An 11,653-nucleotide genomic window follows, 5' to 3' on the forward strand; every position below is an offset into this window, starting at 1 on the left:
GTAGAAATATTAAAAGACTTATCAGTGGCTTTTATTTTGCCTTAGAGAAATTCTTATGAGTCAACACCTCCTTACAATTTGTTTGTCATTTTAACTGAAGAGCTTAATACCAGAGAGGTTAAGTGATAGATGGGTGAAACCTTTACATATTTATAACACACTGATTGGAAGTAATTATGGAGGCACATAAATGTTAGATTTATTTTCAAGAGAGCTGGAATCAAATTTATAACAAAATTTACATTCAGCTAAATATACAAGGAATCTTACTCCATTTTTAACTTATTTTCAACCAAATGCTAAAAAGCAGTTTGAATTTCAAATTTGCCTTTGATGTTTAGTTGATATAAGAAATTGGGAAAGTAAATTAATTTTTCTAACCAGTAAGCCTCACAGAAAAATTAATGTTTACCTCAGAGCTCTGACATTTACACAATAAGAAGTTTCCATGCCTCCTATTTTACAAGAGTAATACACACTAGATTTCTTCTTAACAAATGTGCTAGCTTCTTTGCTTTTTTAGTTACTCTGAATGTTTGTACTTTCTTATCCATTTGAAATTACATTTCTTCTTAGGATTATTTCCAGTGAAATGGGAGCAGAACTGACTTGCTTCCTTTATAAGGAGACTACTAAAATTTCAAGAGGTACTTGGTGATACTATTTCTTTCTTTTTTTACTCTAGAGATATAATTTCTAATACTGGCTGGTTTTTTTTGCTAGGTAGGGATAGGGCTAGAGGTATAGGAGAGGGAGAGGAAGAAGAAGAGGGAGAGGGACAGGGAGAAGGAGAGGGATAGGAACAGAAAGAGGGAGAGGGAAAGGTAGGGGGAGAGTGGAGTTGAGTTTCCTCCACTTCCTGTTTTCATCCCTGGCAATGGCAGTGCTGGAGTTACAAATTTCCATCATATCCTAACTTTTCTACGAATTTCAGAGACTGAAATGGGACCTCAGGCTTATGAATCAATCACTGCTTACCAGCTGAGACACTTCCCGAGACCACCTGTCTCATTTTATGAAAAGTGTTGAGAAAGATTAGAGACTCCTTGTGTGTAAATTAAATAAGAAGTTAAAGGTAAACCCACAAACAAAGAAACAACCCTTGAAATTAAAGCTAATTATTTCAAGTTGTTTGGTCAAGATTTATAAGCTAACTTTGTCTCAATATAGGATGAAGTATTGAAATCTAAATCTTGTATTGAAAGATTCCTGGAATGCTGTTTTTAGTTATTATGACTATGATATAAATTAGTAATTGTGGTTTAATGCTCAATAGCAAAAGATATTTTGCACATTCTCACGATCACTTTTACTTTACTTACTAAATAAATTTGCCAGTCTTCCTTCTTTGTATATTCTGTCCAGGTTTTTAACATTCTTTTTCTCCTAAACTTATCAGCCACGGAGAAGAAAATCTTTTTTGGCATTCAGAATCTCACTGCAAAACTCCTTTTAATATCACATTCTCTCTTGATACAAAATAGACCTCTTCACAACTGAATATAGTCCCAATATTAACTGGATACCATCCACTGACTTATACATCATCACCTACTTGATGGAAATCCATCTTCACACCTATTATCTTCCATCTTCACACCTATTATCTATCAGTCAATTTATCTATCATCTATCTATCTATCTATCTATCTATCTATCTATCTATCTATCTATCATCTATTTCTATATATCTATCATCTATTTATTATTTATCATCTATATACCATCTCTATTTGTCTATCTCTATTTCTAAATTTTTTTTGTTTTATTTTCGTTTGTTTGCTGTTTGTTTTCGAGACAGGGTTTCTCTGTATAGCTCTGGCTGTCCTGGAACTCACTTTGTAGACTAGGCTGGCTAGGATTAAAGGTGTGTGTATTTCTATTTTTTATATTGCTTATGTCTGTCTATGTCTACATCTACGCCTACGCCTATGCGTATGTGAGTGTACTCTGATTACTTAACACCTATTATCTTCTCAATATTTGACTAGGTTTATAATAACAGCCATAAAGTCTTTCCTACTGATTGAGCCATAAGATCAATTAAGCAGCTGTTGATTTTTCTCAAGATACATGTTCCCCTTTCATCACTCAGGGTATCTGAGCATGCTTGCCACACTTTTGATTTTATAACCTTTACAGCTAGGTAAGACTATTGCTTTTCTTTCCTCCTTTCAATTTGCATAGTACCTTTTGATTCTATAACAAATAATCCTTATAGAGGAGAAGTCAGGGTCAATTCCAACTACCTTACTCTAATATCTTTTTTTAATCTAAAATGTATGGTATCTGCAGAAATAGGGTCTTAGTTTCAAGTTCTGACAGGTAGCTAATTGCAACAGAAACAGGCTATATTATTTTGCAAATATACACAAATAAATAAGTATGTAAGAACTATAGATAAATATTATGAGAATATAAACATGCATGTATTTATAAACTTACATATTTCATATATTCAAATCATTCATTCTATATTTGAAATTATAAACTATATACACCATTAATTTTGTCTTGTCCTCCCTTCCAACCATCACATATATCCCCCTTTTTCTTTCTTTTAAATTCATATCCTCATTAATTGTTGTAACATGCATATAATGTGTCAGTATACATACTTTCTAAATATAACCTACTTACTCTGTGTAGTGTTAGTGATATGTATGCTATCAGGCTTATCATTTGCTATTGAATCCCCAGTTGGTATGCTCTGGCCTGAGAGTGACAATTACCAATCCCATTGTTCGTGAGTTGCCTCTATTTCTTTGTGTAAAGGTGAGGCACTAGGGCTTTCCCCAAAATCTTTAGTATCATTTAATCACTCTCCTTCCTCCCTCTATACTTCTCTTCTACCACCATTCCAGTGAAATACCTCCATATTTCTTTTTCCAGTTCATACTACTTGTGTCCTACTATTTCACTCTCTGGACCCTGTTCTCCCAACTTTGTTATCCCTTTTAAACTTTTTCTGGTACCTAAGGTTCAGGAGGGGTGATTTTTAATAGTAAAGAAGAGGCAGGTGAGTCTCTGTGCCTGGCTCACCTTCCTCAGGAGAGGATTTTCGAGTTTTGTTTATTTCCCCACAAATTTCATGATGCATTCTTTTTCTACAGAAGAGAATTCTCGCTCCCTCTCTTCCAGCTTAATTCTACCCATTGAAAACGCTCTGCAAAAATATTTTTTCGTAACAAGCTCCACACTTACCTTAATAACTTGTCCTTTACAAACTCCAACTATGTTTAATGATAACTTGTCTTGTGATTCCTTACAAGGGAATAGGACAAATCTTGGCATCTGAGCAGGGATATTTTGATACAACTGTTCAAATATAATAAACTTGCAATGTGGAATTACTGATTTTGCCATTAAACATTGCATAATGTATATATGCCAAATTCTCATTTGTGAAGGAATTAGTCTCTTAGTAAACATTTTGCTTTTGATTTACCACACTGGTAAAAAGCTGAGTCATGAAATCTCTTTATTAAAAAACAGAAATAGTGAACAAATGTAGATTTGGCAATGATATTAAAGAGACAGTTCACCCAAACTACTTAAGTTTATTTTCTCAGTCATTAATATGCAAACGCATTAACTTTGCTCAGCTCTCCTTATATACTCCATTTAATTTATGAAGAGGGAGATATTTTTCCATCCTTTCATGAAACAAATTTTGTATATTCACACACATAGAAGTTCCTCAAGTCTCAAAACATATCAGGCTTCTGAAGAGATAACAAGAGCAATTATAATCTACATGGGAAGTTAATAAATTGATTTTTGTTTTTTACTGACAAAGACAACTTTTTCAAAGCAAAAAAAAATAATAGGAGGGGACTAGATTATGTTAATTTGTTAAAAGTGAAAGATCTTCCCATGTTCTTCCTATATGTAGTACATCTTCCTGATCTTTAGCCACTACTGTTGCTTCTTAAAATGTAATTTTATCAATTCATTGTTATATAGTGATACTGTGGATTTAATGATTATTTTAAGTAAATTTTTATTTTACTACATTATACTTGGATATCTTCTATCTTCTACATTATAATGGACTGTTGGATTTAATGATTATTTTAAGTAAATTTTTATTTTACTACATTATACTGGGATATCTTCTATCTTCTACATTATAATGGACTATTGGATAAATAATTCAGTACACCATTATTAGAAAATAGTAATAAAATACCTAATGATGATGGTCTATTACCTAAAATGTAAGAATTAACTAACACATATTATTATGTTGGTTATATATAAAAATAATTCATTGATAAATGACCGGGCTTTTATCCTTCCACTGCTGCTACAACCTTGAATTCTAACTTTGTATACTGGCTGTATTTCCCTGCTTTGTAACTTGATGAAGAAAAATGTGTCTTCTTTGATACTGCGGCATATATGTATACACCTTAGAATCCACTCTCCAGACTGTATATAAAAGACTCAATAGGGACTCTGACTTAGATGCTTCACTGAATATGTATTTGTGGCAGATGTTCTTGATGCACGACTGGGATTTGTGGTTAGGCAAAGAAAGACTACCCATGTTAAAGCTTTTACAGTTCATGAAACATTGTATTATACATTTGAAAATCATTTTGGACATTGACTACTAAAAGTTATTTACCAAAGTATGTACACACACAACTCTATTAGTTCCAAAATTAAAAAAAAAATAAGTTTGTCTAATTTTAATACTCTTAGTGGTTTCAGGAAATGCTCACAAGGGATGATTTCAGGGACTATGGGTTTCTCCAGTTTTGGTCTATCTGAATCTTTTAAGATCAGTAAGACAGTGACAAGAAGCTGGAGCAAGCTCTTCTTCATTCCAATTGACAGAGGGTCTCCTTTTAATTTCTGCTTAAGCTAAATGAAATGCTTATGGCAGATCCTGGGTTTTATGTGGAATATGGGTAGTCCAGTCCTCGCTGGAGACCTGCCTCTCAACAAATGTCAATAGTATTAATATAAATTACACTGTTTATCATTTTCTTTTTAAGATATTACATTAGTTTAGTTACATTTTGAACATTACACAAAAGGATAGTATCAAAATTTAAAAAAAATAGAAAAAAAAAAAACTGTCCCATTTCTCCTTAAGAGAAACTAGCTTACTTATTCTGGGTCCAGGTAAACTGAAATAACTATTGCTATCTCTCCAACTTTTGTTCACATCTTACTCTTATTCTTGAAAATTAAATGCAGAAACTCTTAAGGGTTTATTTTTCCTCTTTATAATAAATGACACAAATTACATCTCCTTTCTGAATTATCTCTCCCAAGTGTTGCCAGTGGCTTCTTTTAAAAATACTTTGCATTAGTAAGTACCTTCCAAATGAAAAGCCCATTTGGACTAGACATTAATTTTACATCAGTGCTTCATACTCGACCTTGTCATTAGGTCAGCACTAAATGTCATGAATCAAATACAATTCTGCATCTGCATTGGTGTTTGTTTGTCTTCAATGTGCAGCTTGAAAACAGCTGTACTCTGCCATCATTTTTGGTTCTCTTTTATTCCCTTTTATACTCATTACTTCATATATATATATATATATATATATATAACTATATATATAGTTCATAACTATATATACATATATACATATATACATATACTTCATAACTATATATATAGTTTTCCTTTTTTTACTGTAATTTTTTTAAATAGGTATTTATTTCATTTACATTTCCAATGCTATCCCAAAAGTCCCCACATGCTCCTCCACCCACTCCCCCACTCACCCACTCCCACTTCCTGGCCCCGATGAACCATCTAGAGACTGCCATACCCGGGGATCCATCCCATAATCAGCCACCAAACCCTGACACCATTGCATACACTAGCAAAATTTTGCTGAAAGGACCTAGATATAGCTGTCTCTTGTGAGACTATGTCGGGGCCTAGCAAATACAGAAGTGGATGCTCACAGTCAGCTGTTGGATGGATCACAGGGCCCCCAGTGGAGGAGCTAGAGAAAGTACCCAAGGAGCTGAAGGGATCTGCAACCCTATAGGTGGAACAACATTATGTACTAACCAGTACCCCCCCTCCCCCGAGCTTGTGTCTCTAGCTGCATATGTAGCAGAACATAACCTAGTCGGCCATTAGTGGAAAGAGAGGCCCATTGGTCATGCAAACTTTATATACTCATTACTTCTTACCAATAGTATACCTTATATATATTTATATAGATACAGATTCTTCAAGAAAAAAAAAAAACACCTAATTTTTTTCCTTTGTTCCAAAGACTTTGGTCAGTTTCAGCAGGCCCCTAGAGAAGTGTCTCAGCAAGCTGGCAGAGAAATGAATATATGATAGCTATTTCTTTTCTCTACTTCTTTTCTTTTCTTTTCTTTTCTTTTCTTTTCTTTTCTTTTCTTTTCTTTTGTCTTCTTTTTTTGTGCTTTGGCTGTAAATACTGCTTGCTTTGTGTTGGTTTTGGAACAGAACTATATGATCAATTCATTTTGCTCTCTCTTTGTTTCTGTAAATACACACTAAATATTTATATTTTTCTTACACTCTGAAAATTATTCTTCGTTTTTCAGAAGTAGTAGTCAGCCCTCATGAAGGAAACTTTTCTTGGAACCATAAGGCAACTACAGAAAACAACGCTCAATCAAAATACAAGATTATAGAGCACAGTCCCCAGACATGCATCTACAAAGCTCTGTTACACTCAAGGCTCAGGAAACACCCCGGAAGAGAGGACAGAAATGTTATAAGAGACAGAGAATGGGGGGATATGCTGTGAGATTTTGTCTTCTAGCAATGTGAGAAGCTACTACCAGAAAGTCTTACCAATGTGACTTCATAAAAATGAGCTGAAAAAAAAACTATTAATAGAAATGCCAAAATAAACAAGGAAAATTCCACAAGGATTTAGGTATGCAGAAAGAACAATAGGTAACTAAAAAATGCTGAGATTGAAAAAATAGTACTCCTCAGGGGACAGCAGTCCACTTTTTAAATTCAGTACTAAATGGTCATCCCTGGAAAGAAACATTAGAAAAACAGCAACAATATACAGACTGAGCTAATTATTTATATATATATTTGTGTACGTGTGTGTATACCATATATGTATATATGTCTCTATGTATCCCACATATACGTTCCATATATATATATATATATATATATATATATATATATATATATTATCCAGGATCAATGGGAGGAGAAGCCCTTGGTCCTATGAAGGGGAATGACAGTGTGGTGAGGTGGGAGTGGGTGGGCGGGGGAGCACCCTCATAAAAGCAAGGGGAGGGGGAATGGGATAGGGGGTTTGCAGAGGGGAAACTAGGAAAGAGGATAACATTTGAAATGTAAATAAAGAAAATATCCAATAAAAGAAAACAAAAGAAAATAGATTTCTCTCATGTAATACATTCAGATTATTATTTCACCTCCCTGTCTTCCTCCTAGATTCTTTCCACATTCTCTTCCATCTTAAAAACATGGAATGAGACACAAATATGAATGTCATCCTTGCACAGGGGCCAGGCTATTCTCTGTATCATTTCAATTTGAGTATTGTTTTTAATTATTATTTGTTTGTTATGTACTAGTAAAGGAAGCAAGAGTGCTCCATATTATTATATTTTTGTAGAAAAATTCTACTAATTCCTGTATAGACTATTAATACATTTCAACTAAAAAGATGTAATTTTGTCACCTCTACAAAAGTCAGATGTCCCAAGACATAACTATTATCTTCCTTTTATTCCAATTTACTATTTTTATAGTGTAATTGATTTTTTTTACATTTAAATGTTATACATTTTGGAATATTTGGATTCGCTAATATTTTATGTTGTCTATAGTGGTCTATGTTAATATTTACTCATAATTTTTTATTCTGTTGCTTCCAACTTATTTTTCTCTTAATTGATATCCTCTGGGATATTTTTCTTGTATGAATATTTTATGTATTGAATTTAATTGGCTAGTTCTTGGAGGGACTCTTAACATATTTATGTTACTTCATTTCTTAAACTACTTTTATTGTATAAAATCATACCTTTCAATATGTAGTTTGGAAAATAACCTCAGTGAAACAGGTTATACACATTCAGATAATTTTTTTAATATTTCCATCTCTCATACTATCCACTGATTGAAATTTCTGAAGTTGTTCAAACAGACTTAACTGCAAGAGGCTAAATATTATGTCTTTTCTTTACTTTTATTTTAATCCAAAATGAGTTTGATTTATTTGCCATAAATGATGATAAATCAAAACATAATAAGTCCTCAAGTGTACATAGTTTTTGTTTTGTTTTATTGAATATTTTATATTATTTTATTTTAATACATTTTATTAATTATTTAAATTCCAGATGTTGAACCCTACCCTGTCCTAGTGCACCCCTCCCACAGTTCATTCCCCAATTCCCTCTTCCCTTCACCTCTGAGAGAGTGCTCCCTCTTCCCAGGCATCCTTCTTCCATGTGGCCTCTAGTCTCTACAGGATTTGGCACATCCTCTCCAACAGAGGCCAGGCAAGGGAGTCTGTGGGAAGCCAACTCCAAGATGGCGCCCATTTCCCGTTGCCATTGTCATAAACAACACCACTGAGCAGGTGTCAATTCGAATTTGGCATCAACCCCTCCCAAGCGGGTGCATGCAAATTGGGTGCCAGCCTACTGACCAATCCCAGGGGGCCACGGAGCCTTCTCCTGTGTTGGGGTGCACATAAGCAGGGCGCCCGGGATCCCCAGTAGAAGCATCAAGGCGTTCCTGCAATAAAGGCTGTTGAGACTGTCATGTCGTTCTTGCTGGTCAAGAGGGACAGCAATCCTTTGCTATATTCTGGGCAGGCAGGGTGGGGATGGGGCACAAACCAGCTCCTGTATGGTCTTTGGTTGGTGGCTTAGGTTGTGTGAGCTCCCAGGGGTTCAGGTTAGTTTACACTGCTGGTTTTCTTATGGGGTTATCATCTCCTTCATTTCCTTCACTCTTTCCCTTACTCTTCTGAGGGGTCCTGACCAGAGTCCAATGGTTGCCTGTAAGTATAAGCATATGTCTTGGTCAGCTGCTGGTAGAGCCTCTAAGAAGACAACCAAGCTAGGATATTGTCGGCAAACACAACATAACATGATCAATAGTGTCAGGGTTTAATGTGTCCCAAGTTGGGCCAGTCAATGTCTGGCCATTCTTTCAGTCTCTACTCCATTTTTGTCCCTGCAATACTTTTGGACAGGAACAATTTGGGGTCAAAAATTTTGAAGGTGGGTTCGTAACCTCATCTTCCCAATGGAGGTCCCGTCTATCTACTGGAGGTGTTTCTTCAGGTTCCATCTCCCCACTGTTGAGCATTTTAGATTTGGTCTCCCACTTTGAGTCGTCGGATTCCCACATCCCACATCCCATGTCTCTGGGATTTTGTAGGGGTTACCCCACCTCTGGCAGCTGCGTATTTCCACTAGTTCTCCTAGCCCTCTTAGCTTCTCTCCTATCTCCCTTTTCCCATACTTGATCCTGCCGCATTTTCCCCTCCTCCTCCCCTCTGCCACCCAAATCGCTTCCTACCTCTGCTTTCCATGATTATTTTGTTCTTCCTTCTAAGTGGGATTAAAGCTTCCTTACTTGGGCCATCTATCTTAACTACTTTCATGGGGTGTATCATGGGTATTCTTCACTTTTGGACTAATATCCACTTATTAGTGAGTATATACCATGAATGTGTTTTGGTGGCTGGGTTACTGCACCCAGCATGATAATTACTTATTCCATCCATTTCCCTGCAGAATTCTTTTTTTTTTTTTTATGGGGAAGGTGGCAAAATTCTTAATGTCTTTTGGTTTTGTGTGTGTGTGTTTTGTTTTTTGTTTTGTTGTTTGTTTTGTTTTTTTCCTTATTCACTTTATATTCTGCTCACTGCCCCACTCCTGGTCAACCTATCCCAAAATCGTTCCTTATTCTCCCTCTCCTCCCCTGAGCTGGTGGGGGCCCATCTGGTTATCCCTCCACCTTGGCACTTCCCACTAAGGTCGGAAAATCCAGCCCAGCTAGAATATACCCCACAGACAGGCAACAGCTTTTAGTAAAGCCTCCATTCCCAGTTGTTCATGACCCACATGAAGACCAAGCTGCACATCTGCTACATATATTTAGGAAGGCCTAGGTCTAGCCACTGTGTATGTTCTTTGGTTGCTGATTCAGAGTCTGAGAACCCCATGGGTGCAGATGATTTAACTCTGTTGGTATTCCTGTGGAGCTCCTGTCCCACTAGATGACTACAATCTTTTTACCTATTCTTCTGTAGGAGTCCCTAAGCTCTATCCCCTCTTTTGCTGTGGGTATCTGTGTCTGAATCAGCTGTTGAGTAGAGCCTCCCAGAGGACAACATGTTCTTATCTGCAAGCATAACTGAGTATCTTTAATGGTGTTATAGATTGATATTTGCCTATGGAATGCTTCTCAATTCCCTCAGTCTCTACTCCAATCCCTGTACCTGCATTTCTTCTAGACAGAATAAATTCTGGGTTGAATATTTTGTGGTTGTGTTGTCTCTATTGCTCCACAGGGCGTCCTGACTGGCTATAGGAAGTTGTCTCTTCAGGTTCCACATCACCAATGTTGTGAGTCATAGCCAAGGTAACCCCCATTGATCCCAGGCTGCCTTCCTTATCTTGGTCTCTATCTTGTTCTGGAGATGGCTCCTACCTCCTAACCCCCATCACTGGCAGATTTCCTTCCATTTTTCTTGACCATCTACCATCTTGCCTGTCTTTCCCCACACCTAAACCTGAACTTCTTATTCCTTTTCCCCCACACCCCAGTTCTCTCCGTCCATATTTAACTCTCAAATGGAACATGGGATGAATAACAGAGATATCATATGTATGGATGTAGGCAAATTAATGTCTTGTAAAATCTAGAAAATCCATAGTTTTCAAATATTTTTGTTCTCTAAATTTGTTTTGCTCATTCAGTGAGCCTTTCTTGAACTGCCTGTCTGCATTCCAGGGGCAGCATTTTCTGTTACCTTCACATTTATTTTCCAACAAGTTCCTTTGGTTATTTTACACTGCAGTGTTTTGAGATTTTCTAAAATGAACTTTAGCAACTGGAATTGAACACATACATTTTGCAGTATTGAAGGGAGAACAACATCTTGATATGCGCAACCAAGAGAGAAGGAAAAGTATGGATATAAAAGGAAGTATGAGACAGAGCAATAGTTAAATAAATATGCATTTGTGCTGTCACCATGTATTTTAAAGACAACATTTATTGTGTGTGTGTATGTGTGTGTGTGTGTGTATGTGTGTGTGTGTGTGTATGTGTGTGTGTGTGTAACTTTTCAGTGGCTTTCCAAAACGTCAATAAGCACTTTAAATTAAACTGGCCAGTATGAAGTCCTTTCACAATTTAGTTGCCAATTTCCTGAAAATTACAAACAATTCTATTAGGAAAATATTTGTATCATAAACCTACTCACCAATACTCTTTGTGTTAAAATGCCTGAATAGTTCCTAACTGGTGAAACTTTGATATTGCGATTATTTGCTATTTAGAAAGGTTACATTGTTGTGCTCTGCCTGAACCCTTCATTGACCTAGGTTCCCAGTTGACACATAGGTGACTCAGAGAATATATAGATGTCTCCCTTGTAAAATCCAGTCTCTGAAGGCC

The 11,653-nt window shown here is 36.0% G+C and overlaps 1 pseudogene; it reads right to left on the reverse strand.

The window, feature by feature from the left end:
• Positions 1-7,464: 7,464 nt before the first annotated feature.
• On the reverse strand, positions 7,465-7,563 carry LOC115029259 (U6 spliceosomal RNA; annotated as a pseudogene).
• Positions 7,564-11,653: the final 4,090 nt, after the last annotated feature.

The sequence above is a fragment of the Mus caroli genome, unplaced genomic scaffold, assembly GCF_978045245.1.
Source record: "Mus caroli unplaced genomic scaffold, Mus_caroli_1 scaffold_12, whole genome shotgun sequence".
NCBI classification, from domain to species: domain Eukaryota; kingdom Metazoa; phylum Chordata; class Mammalia; order Rodentia; family Muridae; genus Mus; species Mus caroli.